A 6,000-nucleotide genomic window follows, 5' to 3' on the forward strand; every position below is an offset into this window, starting at 1 on the left:
TAAACATGAAGGATTCTGATCTTTGGAGGTTGTTTAAGAAACCTTATAGAAACAAACATATATAATTTTTTGTCACATTTCTTACACACGATATAGATTATTTGTACTCATAATATCGAAATAAAAATAAACTGAAATTGATTAAAACCCAAGAACTACTGATGTGTCTCACACCAGCAGTTCATACAAAAAGTCTAAAAGTTTCGAATATGTTTCATTTGATTTTTCTGAGGTTCAATATTTACAGTTTATTAATTACTACTGCAATCGTTCGGTAAAATGTTTGCTGAAGTTTTCAATAATATTTTTTGAAGCAATTTCATATTATAAACACAATATTAGGATACCCCCTGTGTATATTTCTGTAATGGTTAAGATCATAATTATACATATTTAGATGCAGTTATTTATTTAAATATGTCGTAAGGAATAAAAATGTCTGTCATTTTTTCATGTCACATTGTTCATCAGAACTGATTTTGTTTCTTAGCTGCACAAAGATGATCATAATTCTGTTTATATTACAGTGATTCTTGAGAATAGGGACAAAATGGGTTTTAATTTTCCCATATTTTTTTTTTGTTATTTCTCAACCTTATGTATGCAAATATGACAAATAATGTTTTGGAAATGTAAAGATTCTAAGGTGCAGGCTCCCAGTTGCAACATTTAAAAAAAAAAAAAAAATTTAATCGACCTGACCCAGAACGTTGTCATCACCATCTGACAAAAATAAATAAAAAATAATTTTTAATGACCCTAGTAGTGATATTTTTACTCATTTTGCAGACAAATGCTTCTCAAGAAACAAAATAAATATTATTTAAAACAAAAAACAACAAAAAGTCCATCTGACGGAGTTGACACAGAACTGAAGGTGGTGACAAACTAGTGAGTAAAATGAAAATCTTGATACATGTGAAGTAATGCAATTTATGTAAAATACATTAAAATGAATTAATTGCACATTTAAGTGAGATTTTACATCAATTTCACTGAAAGAGTCAGAAAAACTCTGATGGAGTTGACATCTGACGGAGTTGACAAAAAGCCAAACTACCTCAATTTATATGATGTTATTCTGAAGGAGGCCATATTGTAGCTCATCAGGTCCATGAAATCTTTATAATGTACTAAAATTAAGTTTTTATTTCACAAAATTTCATCAAAGTTTTGTAAATTGTCAGTTATGGTGTTGACACATCATGGTTCTGACAAACAACTTAGAAATAAAATGAAAAAACTGGAAGAGACAGGAAGAGGTCTTGGGGTCCTCAGAAGTTCTGGTGCCCCCCAATAATGCCTGATTTTTTTTACATTCTTTTCACTTCTGACGGTGTTGACAAAAACTAGGGACAAATTTCAATGAAGTTGGAAAATATATAAAAATAATTTTTAATTCAATTTATTGATACTTTTATAATTATTTATATGACTACTTATACTTACTTGTCATAATATATAATTTTAGTATTTCTTTAATTGTTTTAAACTATTATAATGTATTGAGTTCTGCTCCTGGACAAGGGCTTTTACAGGCATCATCCACCGACTACAATGTTTAAAATAAAAAAAAATATTCAGCAAATAACTGGAAAATATACATTGTTGTGCTCATATGACCCAGGTTAGTTTAGTCAGATATTTGAAAAAATTATATTTTGTGTATATTTTATTCAAATTTTGTGCTTTATCCATAGGACCTGTTTTGTCCCTATTCTCAAGAATCACTTAAAGGAAATTATCTTGGTCTGGAAGTCGATCTTTGTTCTCCTGAATTCCTGCAAGTTTCTGCTGTTTATATCAATGTATAGCTGGAAAACAGAAATGCAGCAACCTAAGAAGCTCCTGACACATTGTGGTGTTGTGGGCTGTGTAGCAATGGCCAGATCACAACATGAAGAACCGTCCGTGTCGGACTTTAAACAAACACAACACATAGACTAATTTACAAGTGTTTTTTACAAGATAGATAGAGTGACAAAGGAGTGTCAGTTTCCATGTCAGACAGACTTATCAAGTTTATTTGCATAGCAGATTTCAACAACAAGGCAGTTCAAAGTGCGTTGCTTCATTAAAACATAAAAAACAAAGTTATAAAACACACAGTCAACAATTGAAACATATTTAGCCAAGTGACGCCATCACACATCCGAATGTAGATTAATGTTTAATTTATAATGTTTCAAAAACAACTAAACCGTGGAGTTTCAGTCTAGATTTAAGGAACTCAGGATTTCAGCTGTTTTACAATTTCCCAGAAGTTTGTTACAGATTTGTGGTGGTTAGAAGCTGAATGCTGCTTCTCCGTGTTTGGTTCTGGAGATGCAGAGCAGACCAGAACCAGATGACCTGAGAGGTCTGAAAGGTTGATACGACAACAGATCTTGAATGTATTGTGATGCTAAGCTGTTCAGTGATTTATAAACTAACATCAGTATTTTAAAGTTTATTCTCTGAGCTACAGGGAGCCAGTTCAGTGACTTTAGAACTGGATGAGGTGATGTGCAGCTGAAACTGAGTTTTTAGGCAGACCTGTGAAGACACTGTTGCAGTAATCAATGCAACTAAAGAAAAACACATGGATGAGTTTCTCTAGATCAGTGGTCCCCAACCCCCAGTCCGTGGACCAATTGGTACCGGGCCACGCAAGAAATAGTGAAATATTTCCGTTTTGTGTATTATTTGAGTCTGGAGGATCTTTTATTTTGAAAAACCTTTAACCGGATTCTCTCGGTTACTTGCCCGCCAACACTGAGCCCACAAGCAGCAAAATGAGTAAGAAACAGATCAAATGTCTTTGGAAAGTTTCTTTGCAAAGGGGACAAGGCCCAGAGAAGAGACAGGAGAATGGATTTATCCCGGACCGGTAGGTGAGTCCCACATTACAAACCACTATGCGTAACATGCGGCGACCGGCTGCTAATGAGGCAATGAAGCTTCAAGCTGCTTCACCACATAAAGACCAAGCAGGCTGTGGATATAAGCAACACTTCGGGTGTCATTGTCTCCCATCACTCCCAGATGGGACCGACTCGTTGCAGAGAAACAAGCTCAGGGCTCCGATTAGTCATTATCGTGAGTTAAAATTTTTACGAAAGTAAAATTTTTGTTTTTGTGGCACATCTGTATCTTATTTTGAAGGGATATATAAACGTTACCATAGCGACCAGAGTCAGAGCGTTTGGGCAGTGGTCGAGAGGAGATGAGTAGAGCTTGTGAGTCTTAAGTCTGGTTTAGACAGAAAGATTTAAGAATTGTCGGACGATTCTCCAAACCTCTGAGCTGATAGAAGTCCAACAGGTTCGATCGGTTCATGTGTCCAAGGCAGGAGCAACACGAACCGATTCCAGTCACGAACATCCCGTTTCCAGAGGATAATCCAGTAAAACCCCCAACATAGCGGGAATTTAGAATAACCAAACACGGATGACGATGTAGAAGCAACAGTAATAATTTGTGGAGTCATTTTAAGAGATAATGACCTTTAGATTTAATAATAAACATTTCCACTTATCATCTCCGATATCCACCGGATTCAGTTGCGCGATATGTCAGCTGTTTGGGATTCCCCTCTGTTCTTACGTCACCGCACTTTTTGATTGGTTACCCGTCACATTCAGCAGGTTGTATTCTCGTTCCCAGACAGGAAAAACCCCACAGGTTGCAATAAAAAACTCCAAGACAACCCAAATTGGGTATATTCAGGATTTAGCGGGGACACCAACAGCCTCTCACTGTGCTGTAGGCCCTGTCCTTACCTTTAATTTGATTTAAAAGCAGATTCCTGTTCTATAAATCAGAGAACAGAAAAAAAACAATATGGATAGTTGTAACATCAGTCTTCCTTTCCATGGATGTTATGCTGTTTCAGAGATTTGATCTGGACTACAAAGCACTGAGTGATCCATTGATTGGATGTCTTCTTTTAATATCAGATTATGATGCAGCCCACAAACATGGTGCATCTGTATGAGTTTGTAAAGATGATTTATTTATTCAACTTTTTTATTTTGAACATGTAAATGTCAATAAGTAAATAAGAAAAGAACAACAAAGTATAATAATAATGATAATAATAATAATCAAGCATAAGAAAACAAACTTTATCCAGTTCTAGCAGAAGTAAAAAGAAGCAACAAACTTAATCATCAGTTTCTGAGGCAGTATTTCTAAAATAATAACAACTTGACAACTTATCATGAAAAAACTGTACAATGTTTTTCATAGACATAATGAAAAACTTTTCACTTATATCTTGTTCCAAGAATTGGAAAGTAGCTGTTCACAGAAAGACAATTGAGCCGACAGAACAAACAATTGAAATACAAACTGTTAATATTAAACCAGTTCCAGAGCATGAGAGGAAATTCTGTCAGAACCACTTCATCAAAATGGAAGTGGATCCAGTCTAAAGCATCTGTAACACCTAACTGTTTGTTATTTAATTGTCTTTTTTTTACAACTTCATCAAAATATGATCTGGTTAATTCTATCACTTCCACAATTTAATGTGTAACATTAATCATTAAAGTCCTGCTTTTGGATTTCACAGAAGTTGTTTGGGGAAGTTTTAAATTATTCTAAACAGATCAGTTGTTCACAGAAAATGTAGTCACTCTAAATAAAATAGTGAGTGAAATGCTCAGACATAAAATTCATTAAAAACTTATTCACACCTAAGAGGTTTTTTGTTTTCTGTTCGATGTATTGGACAGATCAACAAGAAGCAATGCCTGGTTCTGAGCCAACAGAACCGTGTAAACGACACATTTACACATTTACTAAACACAAATCAGTAAATATTGCATGCATTTGTATTCAGCCCCCTTTACTCTGAGAGCTGTAAATAAAATCCAGTCAGCCAGTTGCCTTCAGAAGGCCTTAAGCTAAAGGGGACAAAGTCAGGTGCAATAATTATCTTTGCAACAACTGATGTTTAAGTATTTCCTGGAATGGAGAGTTTGGCCCACAAATCTTGTTCAGATATTTCAGGTTTTGGAGCAAACGCACAGCTTCAGCTCCCTCTAAACATTTTCTCCATGTCTGAAGATTCAGAGAGACGACTAGATGTTATTCTCATCTTGAAGAGATTCTCAAAGAAAATCTATGAGATATGTCTTTATTGTTTTATGAAATATACTCTTTATACGAATATCAATTATGCCCATAGTAAGATCATATATACATATATGATAAAGAGCTCTGCATCAAAGTGTTTTCTTCAAGTATGAAAAACAGAAATAATTTCACTAGTATCATTACTCTGGTTACTGATACCATCCATTTTAGCAAAGCAGCGTTTCACTAATATTACATGATGATGGCAAATGAAACTTTAATCCTAATAAAACTAAGCTGGACACCAACTATTTAATAAGCAAATCAGTATTTGAAAACAAATGTTATAACTTAAATCTTTGAGACATTTTCACAAAGTACAAGTTAGTATTCTATTAACTAAAGAGACATCAAAGTTTTCAAGTCACAAATCATCATGTTTTCATCAACTACAGAATCATTCAATGAATAAGATTATTATTGAAAAGTCCATTTATTTCTGTAGGTCTATCACCAATCGAAACACATTTTATTGATTAACAATAAACAGATGATTTTTGAAAACAAACAAGTGTATGTATACATACTTTCCATCCCAACAAGACTCATTGGGACAGATTTATATATTCTAATTTACTGGAGATTACTGCATTCTTAAATTATCTTTAACTAAGAAAAAAAAAGAGCCACTAAAACAAAACTAAACAAAAAAACAACAAAAAAGACACTGGTCAAAGTTCAGTTTTCCAACCTTTATTTAACCAGGATAAAACTCCTTGAGATCAAAGATTTGTTTTACAAGAGTTAAATAGTTACAAAAACACAGAACTAACACGATTCTCAGAAGTATTGATTTACATTGATTTACATACTTCCGCAAAGCAGAAGTATGTAAATCAAGAAGAATAAAAGGCAGAACTAACAAAGAAACCTTTTCAG

The sequence above is a fragment of the Poecilia reticulata genome, chromosome 16 (assembly GCF_904066995.2).
Source record: "Poecilia reticulata chromosome 16, P_reticulata-male-v2, whole genome shotgun sequence".
NCBI classification, from domain to species: Eukaryota; Metazoa; Chordata; class Actinopteri; order Cyprinodontiformes; family Poeciliidae; genus Poecilia; species Poecilia reticulata.